The following is an 18208-nucleotide window of genomic DNA, read 5'->3' on the forward strand; positions in this document are numbered from 1 at the left end:
TCTTACGTTAGCTCATGAAACCATCTTCGAAGATCATCGAGAACTTTTAAGAGCTCATGAGAAATTACGCTTTGAAAATCTCAATCTTGAGCAAGAGCATGAGTTCTTAAGGCAATCAATGATGATCTTCGCAAGAAAAGTTCTTCTTACATTGCCAAGCGTTTACTCTTATCCACTTACATGCCTCAAGTCAAGTCTAGTAACAAGAAAGATTCTTCCTCTAGTAGTAACAATGATCATGCTAAATCCAATATTGTTACTTCTAGTAGCTCTCTTGATTCCACTAATGATTCTCTTAGCCAAGTTACACTTGAGCAAGAAAATAGCTTATTGAAGGGAATTATAGAGAAAGGAGTGTACAAAAGCCTTGCCGGGAGTAAGCAATTCGAGGAAATTGTGCGCAAGCAAGGAATGCACCGGAAGAATCAAGGTGTTGGTTTTGAACGGAAGTTCAATGCCAATGGAGTTGAGTGGGAAGAAGATCAATACCCCAAGACAAAGTTTGTCCCTCAACAAGAGAAGCATACTTCTTTCAAAGGGACACAAACTCAAGATGATCTTCCACCACAAGACTACAAGCAAAAAGGCAAGGACAAGCTTCAAGAGGAAATTGACGCATTTGAAGAAGCTCCAAAGACCTTAGTCAAGTGGATTCCCAAGACTACTTCAAGTTCCACTTCATCAAGTATGACTACAACTCCAAGGATTCCCATCAAGATGATGTGGATCCAAAAGAAGAAGAACTAGAGAGTTCTTGAGGGTGACTCCGCCAACGTACTTCACTCTTATCATTTTGGCAAGAACAAGTGCAATCAACTTCCACATATTGCACTAGTTCAAGGAGTCACAAACCCTCTTGTTGGTAAGACAAGGGACAAGGTAATCTAAAAGTTTTCATGGACATCATCTTTGTGTGCATCACTCTATGTCTATGGATATCCTTGTTTGTTCCTTGTGGGACTAACCCATGTAGGTATTGAAAGTGCAATTCACTCAAATGGATAGCTCCAAGAGATCTACATCAACATTGAGCATCCACATCTTCAATATCTACATGAAGTCATCATCGACAAAACCCAAGGTTAGTTCATCCCTCTTAGGGGGGATATTACATCTAGGGGGAGCTTTACTCTAAGACTTGAGCTAAAGCAACTCTAAAGATGTGAACAAAACAATGCTTTATGTAAAAGTGGTAACCCCACTTGAGCTTAAACGATGAGTATGACCTATGATCAAGTGTTCTCACTTGACTCCTAAGTCAATATACTCATATATAGATGACCTAGTCATTGCAAATTGCTTGATAGATGCTAGAATTGGTTGTGCATGCCTTGTCACATATTTCATTTGCCATCTTATTGTGTGAGCATGCTGGTTGCATATTTTACTCATTCGAGGACATCCACTTGTTGTTTTGATTGTTTGGTTTTATCTTCTTTTGCCAAGTGGATGGACAAGAATGCCTAAGAACCTCCTCTAGCTATCTATGCTTTTCTCGTCTCAAACTCTATTCATGCTGCATCACAAAATTTGATCAAGTCAAATTCGAACCACTCTGTGTGAGGAGCGCTCGGAGTCCCCGATTCATCATAGACTTAAACTTCCAAAACCTCTTTATGATTCTCAGTCTGACCGATACTCCACTTTCGGTCCTACCGAGATCATTAAGTTGATCTAGGTTTTCGATCTCGGTGCAACCGATTTGAACATTTCGGTCACACCGAGTTTCAGTAACTGCTTGCAGTTATGAATCTCGGTGCCATCGAGTTGTTCCACTCAGTCACACCGACAAGGTCGGGCTATATATAGTCACGGGCAAAATTTTGGAAATTTCTCCGAACCCCTCGCCCGCGCGATAGCCTGCTCTGCCCTCGTGGTCTCTGGATCGTCTTCTTGCCGCCAGCAGCCTCCAGTCGCTGGTCTCCGTCGCCGTCAACGGGAATTCTGCCCCGCCGTTGCCGCCGTAGCAAGTCCCCGCCGAACTAGGGTATGGACTTGATCTTTGTGCTATTCCCCAATCTGATTCCTAGCACATTGTGATCATATTGATTCTAGCCACGTTTGAAACACTCCTATCCAGTCAAAACGCTCATAGATTAGGTTTGATTCGAAAATTCTAGGTTTAGGTTTCCGCCGAAACTATCTCGGACCCATCGAGTTGAAAAACTCGGTCCCACCGATTTGGCTTATGCCATTGCACAAGTGAGACTCGGTCTGACCGAGAATTACTTATCGGTGTCACCAATTCTTGAACTCAGTGAAACCCTAGCAGTCTCGGTGCCACCGAACTGTGACTCGGTCCTACCGAGTTCACTAGTTTAGGTTCCAAAACTGCTTCGGTATCACCGAGTTTGAAAATCGGTAGATCCGAGATGATTTCAGTGGGAAACTAAAACTAAGTTTTTGGATCATTCTTTTGCAAAAATCTCTGCATTTTGTGATGCTCATCTTTTCTACCTCATCTATAATCTATTCACAGAGTCAGCAGTCAGTTTGCAACATGTCTGATCAAAGTGATAGCCAAAATATGTCAGAGCAGCAAGTGGTGATGAGTGAGGGCACTAGTCCCTCCAGTTCATCTGATGAAGGCGGCAGGAGCACTCCTAGTAATTTGCCAAAGGCTGCCACGAGACAAAGGAAGAAGAGGACTTCAGATTCCGAAGATGAGGACTATGTGGCAGAGGAAGAGGCCACTTCCAAGAGAGTTGAGCCAGTTCAAGGCACTAAGCCAGGTCTGAAAATCAAAAGGCCAGCAGGCAGGCAGCCAATGTCAAAGGCCAGAATGTCAACTGAGAAGCCCATAGAGCCAGTTGCAGCTGAGGGCAAGAAAAGAAAGGAAAGGGTGAAGAAGACAGTGGCTAGAGTGCTTGGCAAAGCTTCCATCATGGAAGAAGAAGAGGAAGAAGAGGTAGCTGCACCAGCGCCCAAGGCACCCAAGCTAATGGGAGATGCCATAAAATCAGGGGGAGCTGCTTCCAAGGCCAAGCCAGCTCCAAAGCCAAAGCCTAAGAGAAATACAAGGAGCATTCCTGCAGCTGAGAAGAACAAGGCCCCACTGCCTGAGACTGTTGCTGAAGAAGAGGAAGAGAATGTCCTGAGAAAGCTAAAGCCCAAGATCCCAGACCACAACGATGCTCATCCTTTGGCTGAGGACATGAAGCTCAGGAGAGATTCAGGGCTGAGGAAATGGAGAGAAGCAGACCCATATGCTTCAAGGAGAAGGACAGCATTGGACTACAGATTTCACACCAAGGAGCAGCAAGACTTCTATGAGACTGTGCTGCTAGATAAGAAGCCCATTGTATGTGATATGAGATGGGTCGACTGGGAATATATCAAGGAAAACGAGGAGCACTATCCTGGAGTGCAAGACAGCTTCATAGCTTGTGGAGTAGCTGACTTTGTTGGGCAGAAGCTCACAAAGTGGAACGAGGAGCTTATCATGCAGTTCTACTCCATGGCACACTTTTATCCAGATGGGAGGATCACATGGATGTCTGAGGGTACAAGGTACCAATCCACAGTTGCTGAGTGGGCATAGATCATTAATGCCCCAGAGGAGCAAGATGATGACTTGGATATCTATGCCAAGAAGAAGATGGACCATAACTCCATGTCCAATATGTACAAGGAAATTCCCAATGAAGCTCTTGACACCTTCAAATTTGGGTCTGTGCATTACCTTCTGTCAGGACTGCCTACGATCAATTGGATACTAAGGCACACCTTACTGCCCAAGTCTGGAGATCACAAGATGATCAGAGGCCATGCTATCAACTTGCTACATGTGTTTGATGTGCCTCAGAAGTTCAAGGTGATGAGCCTCATAGTGGAAACTATCAAGAGGACTGCAGCAGATTAGAAGAGGAGCTGCGGATATGCCCCTCAAATTCAGGAGCTCATCAACTCCAAGATGGGCACGGGCATATATCTATTGGACAAGGAACACCTGCCCATCCGTCCAGATTTCGAGGACAATCAAGTTGTCATGACTGAGAACGAGCCATCATCTGCCCAAGCATACGCAAAGAAGGAGAAGGCGAGGAAGGAGAAAGCTGCCAAGATGCCTACTCAAGAGGAGGCATCTGAGTATTTCTTGAAGACTAAACAAGAGCAGCTTGGTTACTTGATTGCATCCACGTTGAGGATTGAGCAAAGTCTGGCCACCCTCACTCAGAATCAGCAGAGCCTAGAGAGAATCATGGAACAGAAGTTCTATGACTTGGATGTCAAAGTAACGGAAGTTCAGTCTGCAGTGGAGCAGCTCCAGGAGGACATGCAGGAGAGGAGAGGCAGGACTACCACTCATGCCTTTTCCAGAGTGCCACGAGGCCCGAGGTCATCTGCCGTGCCAGTTGCTGACACCAGAGCCACCACTTCAGCACCAGCTACAGCCTCAGCTCCAGCATCTACTTCAGCTCCAACTCCAGCGACTACTTCAGCATCTACCGAAGCCTTCGTCCTTGGAGTGATCCGGACTCCACCACCACCTGAAGATCAAGCCTAAGCGTCGATTTAGCACTATGCATTTTCTAGGAACTTTTTGGTAACTTGTTGCCAAAGGGGGAGAAGATGTATAGATCATAGGCTTCGAGAGAGAGAGTGTTGCTTTTCTCTCTTACTTTATTTGGTGGTTTTTCAACCTTGTTTGCTTTTGAGTGCTTGAGATACTACGTCATTATTTGTGAGACATTGATGATAATGTTTGATCATAAGCTACACTTAATGCTTGCTTAATACTATTATCCTATCTATCTTGTGTGATCATTCACTTTTCTTGGTGATGAGTGCATGTATTTCATTCTTATCATTTTGAGCGCTCCACCAAGATGTATGTGACATGGAAGAGTAACCCATGACTCTAACTCTTTGTGCATTTGCAGTCCAAAGCAAATTTTAAATATGCACAAATTCAAGGGGAGCTCTTACTTATCACATACTTCTCAAAGCGACGATATATTTCATGCTTATTATCATTTGTCGAAGCTTTGATCTATATGTTGTCATCAATTACCAAAAAGGGGGAGATTGAAAGTGCAACTATCCCTAGGTGGTTTTGGTAATTCATAACAACATATAGCTCATTGAGCTAATGCTATTCCAAGATGATTATTTCAGGAAAGCTCAATGATTGGCATGGCATGGATGTGAAAGTGGAACCCTCAAAATGCTAAGGACAAAGGATTGGCTCAAGCTCAAAAGCTCAAGACTCTTCATTTTATATTTTAGTGATCCAAGATCACATTGAGTCATTAGGAAAAGCCAATCCTATCAAGGAGGGATGAGGTGTTGCTTAATGAGCCTCTTGCTTCATGTGCTTAGTGATATGTTACAAAACCCTCAACTACTTTCCCATATCCACATATGACCTAAACCCTAAGCCAAACTCGGTCCTACTGATTATTCCTATCCGGCGCCACCGAGTTTCACTTGTCATTAGCCACTGCCAAACCCTAGCAATTCGGTCCTAACGATAGGGATCTCGGTCTCACCGAGATGGGGTTGCAAACTCTCTGTTTCCCTTTCGTAACTCTTCGGTCTCACCGAAAGAGCGAATCGGTCCCACCGAGATTGCAATGTAAACTCAGTGTTTCCCCTTTGTAACTTTTCGGTCTCACCGAGTTCCACTCGGTCTCACCGAAAGAGCAAATCGGTCCCACCGAGTTTGCCTGACAAACTCTCTGGTTAGCTAATTACCAAATTCGGTCTCACCAAGTTTGTGTAATCGGTCTCACCGAGATTACATTATGCCCAAACCCTAACCATATCGGTCCTACCGAGTTGCATGTCAGTCCCACCGAAAATCTCTAACGGTCACTAGGTTTACATTTTCGGTCCGACCGAGTTTATTGATTCGGTCCCACCGAGATTTGAAAACTGTGTAACGGTTGGATTTTGTGTGGAGGCTATATATACCCCTCCACCTCCTTCTCATTCGATGAGAGAGCCATCAGAACACACACACCATTCCAACTCATATGTTCTGAGAGAGAACCACCTACTCATGTGTTGAGACCAAGACATTCCATCCTACCATATGAATCTTGATCTCTAGCCTTCCCAAGTTGCTTTCCAGTCAAATCTTCTTTCCACCAAATCCAAATCCTATGAGAGAGAGTTGAGTGTTGGGGAGACTATCATTTGAAGCACAAGAGCAAGGAGTTCATTACCTACACACCATTTGTTACTTCTTGGAGAGTGGTGTCTCCTAGATTGGCTAGGTGTCACTTGTGAGCCTCCGACAAGATTGTGGAGTTGAACCAAGGAGTTTGTAAGGGCAAGGAGATCGCCTACTTCGTGAAGATCTACCGCTAGTGAGGCAAGTCCTGTGTGGGCGATGGACATGGTGGGATAGACAAGGTTGCTTCTTCGTGGACCCTTTGTGGGTGGTTGCTTCTTCGTGGACCCTTCGTGGGTGGAGCCCTGTGTGGACTCGCGCAACCGTTACCCTTGGGTGGAGCCCTGTGTGGACTCGCGCAACCGTTACCCTTCGTGGGTTGAAGTCTCCATCAACGTGGATGTAGGATAGCACCACCTATCCGAACCACGGGAAAAACATCTGTGTCTCCAATTGCGTTTGAATTCTCCAAACCCTTCCCTTTACATTCTTGCAAGTTGCATGCTTTACTTTCTGCTGCCTATATACTCTTTGCATGCTTGCTTGAATTGTGTGATGATTGCTTGACTTGTCCTAAATTAGCTAAAATCTGCCAAGAACTAAAATTGGGAAAAGGTTAAGTTTTTATTTGGTCAAGTAGTCTAATCACCCCCCTCTAGACATACTTTCGATCCTACACTAACGACTTATGCCGCTTAGAGCGAGGAGCCGGCTCTGTCCGGCCAAGGCGTGGATAGCGCCCCGAACTCGGTCTTCCGAATACCAGGGGCTTCGCCGAAATTTTAAATTATAGAATTCTATGGCTAAGTGAGAGTGTTCACGCATTATAGTCCGATTGCCTTGTTCATTGGGCTGAGCGCCTCCCTCGAAGGACCCAAACATGGGAAAAAGAGCGCTCAGGTTTATCCCCGAATACCCCAGCACTAGCGGCATGGGGGCAGAAGCCGATGACTTGCCATCTCTCAGAATTGATAAACAGCGGCACAGAAGGTAATATTTTAAATTCCAACAGCATTGCTTAGCTCATATGAACAAGTTTTCAGCGCACAGGACAAAACGAGCAAGTTTCACTCAAAAATTACATCCCTAGAACATTCATCTGCCACAAGGCAGGCACCCTTCAGAACACCCTTATAATAATTCTCGGGCTTGCGATGCTCTTTCCCCGGCGGTGGCCCGTCCTTCACAAGCTTCTCAGCATCCAGCTTGCCCCAGTGCACCTTAGCACGGGCAAGGGCCCTACGGGCACCTTCAATGCAGACAGAGTGCTTGATGACTTCGAGCCTTGGACAGGCCTCCACCAGCCGCTGCACCAGCCTGAAATAGCTCCCAGGCAGAGCCTCTCCAGGCCACAGCCGAACTATGAGGCCCTTCATGGCATGTTCGGCCGCCTTATGGAGCTCGACCAGTTGCTTCAGCTGGTCGCTTAGGGGCACGGGGTGTCCGGCCTCAGCATACTGAGACCAGAACACCTTCTCTGTCGAGCTGCCCTCCTCGGCTTGATAGAATGCGGCGGCATCAGATACACTCCGGTGAAGATCTGCGAATGCTCTTGGAGAGCTCCGGATTCGGGTAAGTAACAAGTAACTCACGTTTATGTGTTCGCTTTGCATAAAGAATGCCTTACCCGCCGCTATATTCTTCACCTCATCCAACTCCTGGAGGGTCTTCTGGGATTCGGCCTTAGCAGACTTGGCATTTTCAATAGCCACCGCGAGCTCAGACGCTCGCGTCTTTGAGTCAAGCTCCAAACTCTCATGTTTTTCCATGAGAGCCTGGAGCTCTTGCCGCACCTTGCCAGCCTCAGCCTCATACTTCTCCCGCTCGGTGCGCTCCGTGGCCGCCCTCTTCTCGGCCTCGACCAGCGCTTGCTTAAGGGTCGCCACCTCAGACGTGGCCCCTACAATAGCCACGATAATCCTGTCATTTTTTGCAATTGCGCATTTATATATATATATATTTAAACAAGGTATTTCTTACCTTCATTGTCCTCGAGCTGCTTCTTGGCACGCCCGAGCTCTTACTCGGACCGCTCAAGGTTCTGCTTTAGCGTGTCCACTTCCGGAGTCAGTGCGGCGGACGCAAGCAGAGAAGCCTGCATACGCATATTGACTCCTTATTGTTAGACTCCTGCGAATTTTATTTGATCCTCTATTCGGCTTTTCTTCCCAAACGCCAAACAGAGCATCAGGGGCTACTGTCTATGCGGTAATATTATTTACACAATCTTTACTTACCTCAAAGCCTGTTAAAAGGCTAGTACAAGCTTCAGTCAGTCCGCTCTTGGCGGACTGAACCTTCCGGACCACTGCACTCATAATGGTGCGGTGCTCCTCGTCGATGGAGGCGCCTTGGAGCGCCCCCAACAGATTGTCCGGCGCCTCCAGTTGGACGGGGGTCACCGGCACAGTGGGCTTGCTCCTCTTGGAAGGAGGTCCCCCGCCGGACTCTGGAATATTTGAAGGTTTCAGAGCGGTGTCCGGCCTAGAGCCGGACTTGGAGCCCTGGGGGGTTTCATCCCCTTTACTCCTGGAGTCCGGGAGGACACCTTGCGGCGCCTCCAGGACCACCTCCTCCCAGCTTGGAACCTGTTGGGACAACACTTCAGTGTCGTCCGTAGGGCGGGGGGAGGAAGCCGTCGGAAGCGAGTTCACATCCGACGAGTCCAGTGAGCCGCTCGACGATGCGTCGAGCCGGTCTTTGGGTGGGCTGCATAAACATATTCGACATAAGGGAAAGCTGTGCAATAAACGAATACTATGAATTACTCTGGTATTCGGATACTTACGATTTAGCCAGGGTCTTGGCCCTGGGCGGCCACTCCTCTCCGCCATCGTCGGCATCGGTGGAGTAGTCCGGAGGAAGGGTTTTCCCCTTCTTGGACCCTTCGGCCTCCCCAGCTGGGGCGGCCTTCCTTTTCTTCCCTTCCCCCGCTGGAGGGGGAGGGGTCTCTTCTTCCTCCTCCTCGTCTTCATGGGAGGAGTGCGTCTTGGAGTCGTCGGATGAGGGATCCGACACCTCCAGGCGTCGGGCACTCTTTCGAGTCCCCGTGGCCCTCTTCTTGGCCTTCTTCTCCGGCACCACATGGGGTGCCGGAACCAGCAGCTTCGCCAAGCGAGCGTCCACTGGGCCTTCGGACAAAGGAGCCGGACAGTTGATCTCTCCGGACGTCTCCTGCCAATCCCGTCAAAGGTAAGGGAGATTAGATCCCGCATGGAGTCAAACTACGAAAAACTGATACCTTGTAAAAGGAAAAAAATAGCTTACCGCATGAGCGTGACGCTGCGTACTGAATCCGCGATCCTCGGTAGCGGATGCGGGGGCCTCGGCGCCCTTGAAAAGCACCTTCCAGGCATCTTCGTACGTCGTGTCGAAGAGCCTGCTCAGAGTTCGGTGCCGCGCCGGGTCGAACTCCCACAGGTTGAAAGCCCGTTGTTGACACGGGAGGATCATGCGGATGAGCATAACCTGGACTACGTTGACAAGTTTGAGTTTCCTGTCCACCAGGGTTTGGACGAATGTTTGGAGTCCGGACAGCTCTCCTTTTTTTACCCCACGATAGGCCCGTCTCCTTCCAGGAGGTGAGCTGCGTAGGGGGTCCGGATCGAAACTTGGGGGCTGCGACCCATTCGGGGTCGCGCGGCTCGGTGATGTAAAACCACCCCGATTGCCACCCCTTCAGTGTCTCCACAAAGGAGCCCTCGAGCCATAAGACGTTGGGCATCTTGCCCACCATGGCGCCTCCGCACTCCGCCTGGTTGCCGCGCACCACCTTCGGCTTGACATTAAAAGTCTTGAGCCATAGGCCAAAATGGGGGCGGATGCGGAGGAAAGCCTCACACACGACGATAAACGCCGAGATGTTGAGGACAAAGTTCGGGGCCAGACCGTGGAAATCCAGGCCATAGTAGAACATGAGCCCTCGGACAAGGGTGGAGAGGGAAGCTCAGCCCACGGAGGAAATGGGGGAGGAACACCACCCTCTCATGGGGCCTAGGGGTGGGGATGAGCTGCCCCTTTTCGGGAAGCCGGTACGAGATGTCGTTAGATAAGTATCCGGCCTTCCTCAGTTTTTTGATGTTTCCCTCCGTGACGGAGGAGACCATCCACTTGCCTCCCGCTCCGGACATGGTTGGAGAAGGTTGAGGTGGGGAGTGCGGATTTGGGCGCTGGAGCTCGAGTGTGCGAGACTGGATAAGCAAGGGAGGAAGAAGGCATAGGTGAAAAGGTGGATCCTTATCCCCTTATATGGGTGGACGCAACTACGTGTCCCCACCAGCCTGGTAAAACTCGCTTATCTCCAAGCACCGTAATCAATGGCGCGGTTGGCTTACCCACGCCCGTATTGATGAGAATCCCGGAATAAGGGGACACGATCTCTGCTTTAACAAGACGTGCCAAGGAAACCGCCTCGCATGACACGCTGAGGTGGGATAATAAAACGACTCGGATAAAAGCTTGGCCATGGTATGTCACACTACGGAATACATCAACAGATTAGATTTGTGTAAATATTTTTCTCTCTATGGCAATATGTGGAAACTTATTTTGCAGAGCCGGACACTATCTTTGTGTACAAAATCTTCTATGAAGTACTTGGAGGAGGAACCCGCTTTGCAATGCCGAAGACAATCTGCGCGCCAGACTCATCGTCATTGAAGCCTGGTTTAGAGGCTACTGAGGGAGTCCTGGATTAGGGGGTGTTCGGATAGCCGAACTATACCTTCAGCCAGACTCCTGGACTATGAAGATACGAGATTGAAGACTTCGTCCCGTGTCTGGAAGGGACTTTCCTTGGCGTGGAAGGCAAGCTTGGTGATACGGATATGTAGATCTCCTACTATTGTAACCGACTTTGTGTAACCCTAACCCTCTCCGGTGTCTATATAAACCGGAGTGTTTTAGTCCGTAGGACAAGATACAGAACAATCATAACATAGGCTAGCTTCTAGGGTTTAGTCTCTCCGATCTCGTGGTAGATCTACTCTTGTACTACCCATATCATCAATATTAATCAAGCAGGACGTTGGGTTTTACCTCCATCGAGAGGGCCCAAACCTGGGTAAAACTTCGTGTCCCTTGCCTCCTGTTACCATCCGACCTAGACGCACAGTTCGGGACCTCCTACCCGAGATCTACCGGTTTTGACACCGACAACTGTACTGACAACTTGTCCAGTGGCTGCAATGTAAAGCAGTAAAGGCTCTTTGCTGATTGGTGCAGCAAGCATCGGCTAGGTGGAGAGCAGGGCTTTGAGCTCTACAAATGCTGCATCAGCTTCGGGAGTCCACTCGAACTTATCGGACTTCTTCATCAATCGGTAAAGAGGTAGTGCCTTTTCACCAAGACGAGAAATGAATCGACTCAAAGCGGCCAAACAACCAGTAAGCTTTTGGACATCGTGCACATGCACAGGGCGTTTCATCCGAAGAATGGCACCAACTTTCCCTGGGTTAGTGTCGATCCCTTGTTCGAAAACGAGGAAACCGAGTAACTTTCCACCAGGAACTCTGAATGTGCACTTTGATGGATTAAGCTTGATATCATACCTTCCGAGGTTGGCAAAGGTTTCAGCAAGGTCAGCCAGCAGGTCGGAACCCTTACGTGACTTGACTACAATGTCATCCATGTATGCTTCCACATTGCGACTGATTTGAGTGAGCAGACACTTCTGGATCATCCTCATGAACGTGGCTCAGGCGTTCTTCAGGCCGAATGGCATAGTGACATAACAAAAACATCCGAACAGAGTGATGAAAGTTGTTTTTATCTCATCGGGTCCATACAGTCGGATCTGATGGTACCCGGAATAAGCATCCAAGAAGGACAAACGCTCACATCCCACAGTTGAGTCGACAATTTGGTCGATGCGGGGAAGAGAAAAATGATCTTTTAGGCAGGCCCGATTAATATGCTTGAAGTCAATGCACATGTGAAGTGAATCATCCTTCTTGGGGACCATGACAACATTGGCGAGCCACTCGGAGTGGTAAATCTCTCGGATGAACTCAGCTGCCAGGAGCCGAGCCACTTCCTCGCCAATTGGTTTTCTCTTCTGGACGACGGACCATCGGAGATGTTCCTTGACTAGTTTTATTTTTGGGTTGACTCGCAAACGATGCTCAGCCAGTCCCTTGGGCACACCCGGCATGTCAGAAGGTTTCCATGAAAAGATGTCCCAGTTCTCACGGAGGAACTAGATGAGCACTTCTTCCTATTTGCTGTCGAGTGTCGATGAAACATGGGTCGGAGCAGCATCGGGATCGGTCGGGTGGATATGAATCGGCTTCGTTTCCCCTGATGACTGAAATGCGGACTCTGTGGTAGGCTTCTTGGCTCACAGAAAATCACTCAGATCTACATTTTTCTAGTACTCTTGCAGTTCCACTACTGCCATCTGTGCATCGACAATTTTTTAGCCTTCTGGAAGCACTCTTCTGCCTTCTGCTGATTGCCAGTGACAGTGATTACTCCTTTGGGGCCAGGCATCTTCAATTTGAGATAAATGTAACATGGCCGAGCCATAAAATGTGCATAAGCGGGTCGCCCCAGAATGGCATGGTAAGCACTCTTGAAATCCACTACCTCAAACATCAACTTTTCCTTGCGGTAATTCTTGGAATCACCGAAAACCACAGTAAGTGCGATCTGGCCGAGTGACTGGGCCTTCTTGCTGGGTATAACACCGTGGAAACTCATGTTGCTTTCGCTAAGCTTGGACATCGGAATGCCCATTCCCTTCAAGGTTTCAGCATAAAGGATATTCAGGCCACTGCCACCATCCATCAGTACTTTAGTCAGTAGAGTGCCTTTGACTACTGGGTCGACTACCAGTGCTTGCCTCCCAGGGGTGGCTATATGTGCCGGGTGATCCGACTGGTCGAATGTGATGGCAGTCTGGGACCACTTCAGATAACTGGGTGTTGCAGGAGCAACCATGTTCACTTCCCTGTTAATAACCTTCAACTGACTTTTGCTCTCAACATCAGCAAAAATCATCAGTGTGGAATTGACGTTGGGAAAACCATCATCACCTTCTTCCCTATCCTCACCTCCGCCCGACTCCTTTTCCTTTTCCTTGGGTTGTTTCTCTCGGAACTGCTGGATCAGGAATCGACACTGTCGAGTGGTGTGTTTAGGGTAAATGATGTTCCCCTCTTCATCTTTTTTGGTATGAATATGGCATGGTAAATCCAACACATCATTCCCATCTTTATCCTTAATTTTTTTGGGAGTCCAGGGTCCTTTGGGCTTTCCTTTGAACTTTCCTTGGGCAATAGCTAAGGCTTCACCAGGAGCAACTGGTTCGGCCTTTCGCTTCTGTTTCCGACTAGAATTCCCTCCACCGATTTCTTGGGCGACTCTCTTGTGTTTGCCACTCCAAAGTCGGTCTTCTTCTTCACCATTGGCATATTTGGTGGCAATCTGCATCATCTGAGTCAGAGTCATATCTCCTGTCCGACCGAATTTCAGATTCAACTGCCGATACTTAACGCCTTCCTTGAAGGCACAAATTGCTTGGTGATCTGACACATTCTCCACTGTATGGTGCAACGTGATCCATCTCTGGATATAATCCCTCAAAGTTTCATTTGGTTTCTGGACACAACACTGCAATTCTGTCAACCCAACCGGCCTTTTCTAAGTGCCTTCAAAGGTCCTAACAAACACTCGGGAAAGTTCCTCCCAGCTATATATGCTGCCAGGAGCCAACTGATTCAACCATGCTCTGGTAGAGCCCTCCAACATCAAGGGGAGGTGTTTCATGGCCACATCATCATTACCACCACCAATCTGTACAACCACTCGGTAATCCTCAAGCCAAGTATCAGGCTTGGACTCGCCGATGAACTTGCTGACTCCAGTCGCCAACCTGAAGTTGGGAGGAATCACTGCCGCCCTGATGGCTCTGCTGAAACACTCGGGCCCTGAAATGTGTACCCTGCTTCCAGTTGGATGATCTCTATCATGAACTTCTCTGTGAGCTCTGTTTCTATCAACCAGACCTTGAACGAGGATAGACCTGGCATCAAAGCCTGGCTCTATGGGGTCAACTGGAATTCTTTGTTCGTCACTGTGGGGGCACCTGTCATCTTGCCGGCGAGGCACGTATGACCCACTCCTCGGAGGAGGTGTGGGCACTTGACAACGTTCATCATGGTCGAGTCGATGATCACACTGCTCTCGGTTCCTGTACTGATCTTGCTGATATCCACGTCCCTCACGCCGCGGAGGCGATCTCGGGCTATGGGCAGACTGGACAGTATCCGCCACCACATACCTGCTATGAATCCTATTCTGCGACTGAGATACTGATGTATTCTGCTCCCCCGCTGCCCGGAGCAAAGCCCGGATCTGCATCAAACCTCGGCCAGCTTCTGACTGGGAAGGTTGAATTGACTCTGCTATTCGAGCTGTAGCTGTGAGATTCTGGATCGGAGTTCGGTATACCTGAGTCGGAGGAAGAAAATGTTGTCGTCGACTGGACTAGGGAATACGCTGCCGAGCACGCTGGTCGAGTGCGCGCTGGAGGTTTTCCAGTCGAGTGCGCTCAGCCAAGTTGGCCAGGCGCGCCTCCTCCAAGGCCTGGGCCTCGGGGGTTTCTCCAACGATAGGAGTGTGAAGCACATCCATATTTTGGCGGCAAAGATATTCCCTCCGCTGAGAAGAAAGGGGTTCGGGGCGGTACTCTTCATGAACACGTGACGGATCGCCGCCGCCATCGCCACCGCCTTCACGGGTGAAGCAGGAGTACTGCATGGTCCATTGACCATCAAGACTTCCGCCGCGGGGTCGCTGCTGTCGCATTCGGACGCAGTCTCGGCGGAGCCAATCGACAGATTGAATAGGCCGTAGAGAGTTTCATCGGGCTCGATCGCCGTGATTTGTGGGGTGGCCGATTGGCGGGCCACTGCGTGCCTCACCCACCGCTGAAGCCACGACCAACCGGATTGCTGATGTCGGCGAACAACGGAAAGGGAGGTTGTCGTAGGAGCCGATTGATACAGAGTCGATGGTTGCCTAAGAAGGACGCCACGAACGCATGCGCGGAAGTGCGTCGCCCCGCGGACGGGAAGCGCCTCGACGTTGAGTGGAGCCTCGTGGAGCCAAGCGGAGTCGTCGGCGATGAATATGAGCGCGCCGAGACAGATCTCGCGGCCATCAGCCAATCCTCCGCCGGAAACCATGATGATGGATATCGGAAGAATTGCAACTTCTCCAATAAACTGCTAAGACACATGACCCAAGGTGGGCGCCAACTGTCGTGGATCTAAGACTGACAGTAGAATGGGGGGTAGGTATGAGGAGGCAAGATCCTAGCTATGGAGTAGTTGTACACACGAGTTTTACGAGTTCAGGCCCTTCTCAGAGGAAGTAACAGCCCTACGTCTCGGTGTCCTGAGGCGGTCGACTGGATTATGTGTGTGTGAGTTTACAAAAGATGCAAACACTTGTGCCCGTGGAGGGGCGTGGCTTATATAGAGTGCGCCAGGACCCCAGCCAGCCCACGTTACAGAGGGTTTAAGGTACATTGAAGAGGAGACATTACTGGTAACGCCCACACTAAAGTGCTATAAATGACAATTAAGCCTATAAGTAAATGCTCGACCGTTGTTCGTGCAGAGTGGCTTTAGCTCTTCTGCCCGTCGAGTGACTTTAGCAACGGTCGAGTGACATTGATTCTTCCGAGTGGAACATCTCTGGTCAAGTGGATGATGGTACCCTTTGAATGATCCTGGCTTTAGGGTGATGTCCTAGGGGAGAGTGTCTAGGTCAGGCCTATGACCCTACCCTAGGTACATAGCTTCATTAGCGGCGACGGACGTCGTTTCCTTGTAGGCTCCGTCGTGATGCTCTCACCTCTTGATCCAAGTGAAAACTTATTCTACGTGATCGGACGGTGGCGGCTATCCATGGTCGTGTCCTTCTTGGTGGCACCGTTTTGGAATCCTCGCTCCCATGTTGGCCATCTGACATCTCTTCGCTGTATCGCTCATGGTGGTGGTCTTCATCGACTCAAAGCGGTTCTGCTTTTCTCATCTCTAGTGTGCTTGGTAGTCGTTGGGTGGTGTGTCGGTGCCCGACACCTTCGTATCTTACCTTAGGTGTGTGTTTTGTGTGCGGTGGTGACGTGCGTTTGTATCGATATGCTCGGATGTACTGCTGTGATGGTGCTTTATAATATAAAGCGGGGGTAAACCCTTCTTCATCATTTGGTATATCAAAAACACTTGATGGATAACTGGCCTTTAAATATTACGAAATGAGTAGAAAAGGGTTTAGGATAGGGGAGCCAGTTTTATACTCACTGGAGAATCAATAACCAAATCTAACCTTCGCCCCTTCGCACTGTCCACTAAGAACCAATTGATACGTCTCCAATATATCTATAATTTTTGATTGCTCCATGCTATATTATCTACTATTTTGGACATTATTGGGCTTTATTATCCACTTTTATATTATTTTTGGGACTAACCTATTAACCGGAGGCCTAGCCAAGAATTGCTATTTTTTGCCTATTTCAGAGTTTCACAGAAAAGGAATATCAAACGGAGTCCAAACGGAATGAAACCTTCGGGAACATGATTTTCGGAACGAAAATGATCCAGGAGACTTGGACCCTACGTCAAGAAACAAATGAGGAGGCCACGAGGTAGGGGGCGCGTCTACCCCCCAGGCGCGCCCTCCACCCTCGTGGGCCCCCGTTGATCCACCGACGTACTCCTTCCTCCTATATATACCTACGTACCCCCAAACGATCAGAGACGGAGCCAAAAACCTAATTCCACCACCGCAACCTTCTATATCCACGAGATCCCATCTTTGGGCCTGTTTCAGAGCTCCGCCGGAGGGGGCATCCATCATGGAGGGCTTCTACATCAACACCATAGCCTCTCCGATGAAGTGTGAGTAGTTTATCTCAGAACTTCGGGTCCATAGTTATTAGCTAGATGGCTTCTTCTCTCTTTTTGGATCTCAATACAATGTTCTCCCCCTCTCTTGTGGAGATCTATTCGATGTAATCTTCTTTTTGCGGTGTGTTGGTTGGGACCGATGAATTGTGGGTTTATGATCAAGATTATCTACGAACAATATTTGATTCTTCTCTGAATTCTTTTATGTATGATTGGTTATCTTTGCAAGTCTCTTCGAATTATCAGTTTGGGTTGGCCTACTAGATTGATCTTTCTTGCAATGTGAGAAGTGCTTAGCTTTGGGTTCAATCTTGCGATGTCTTTTCCTAGTGACAGTAGGGGCAGCAAGGCACGTATTGTATTGTTGCCATCGAGGATAACAATATGGGTTTTCTATCATATTGCATGAATTTATCCCTCTATATCATGTCATCTTGCTTAAGGCGTTACCCTCTTTTCATGAACTTAATACTCTAGATGCATGCTGGATAGCGGTCGATGAGTGGAGTAATAGTAGTAGATGCAGGCAGAAGTCGGTCTACTTGTCTCGGACGTGATGCCTATATACATGATCATACCTAGATATTCTCATAACTATGCTCAATTCTGTCGATTGCTCAACAGTAATTCGTTCACCCACAGTAAAATACTTATGCTCTTGAGAGAAGCCACTAGTGAAACCTATGGCCCCTGGGTCTATCTTCATCATATTAATCTTCCAATACTTAGTTATTTCCTTTGCTTTTTACTTTGCTTTTATTTTACTTTGTATCTCTATCACAAAAATACCAAAAATATTATCTTATCATATCTATCAGATCTCACTCTCGTAAGTGACCATGAAGGGATTGACAACCACTTATCGCGTTGGTTGCGAGGAGTTATTTGTTTTGTGCAGGTACGAGGGACTCGCGCGTAGCCTCCTACTGGATTGATACCTTGGTTCTCAAAAACCGAGGGAAATACTTACGCTACTTTGCTGCATCACCCTTTCCTCTTCTAGCAAATCCAACGCAATGCTCAAGAGGTAGTAAGAAGATTTCTGGTGCCGTTGTCGGGGAGTCTACGCAAAAGTCAACATACCAAGTACCCATCACATACCCTTATCTCCCGCATTACATTATTTACCATTTGCCTCTCATTTTCCTCTCCCCCACTTCACCCTTGCCAT

The 18208-nt window shown here is 48.4% G+C and overlaps 1 pseudogene; it reads right to left on the reverse strand.

The window, feature by feature from the left end:
• The window catches only part of LOC125518461 (N-(5'-phosphoribosyl)anthranilate isomerase 1, chloroplastic-like), a 91568-nt pseudogene that overhangs the window by 59898 nt on the left and 13462 nt on the right, over window positions 1-18208 (reverse strand).

This window comes from Triticum urartu, chromosome 7A (assembly GCF_056163025.1).
Source record: "Triticum urartu cultivar PI428250 chromosome 7A, HENAU_Tu73, whole genome shotgun sequence".
Lineage (NCBI taxonomy): Eukaryota > Viridiplantae > Streptophyta > Magnoliopsida > Poales > Poaceae > Triticum > Triticum urartu.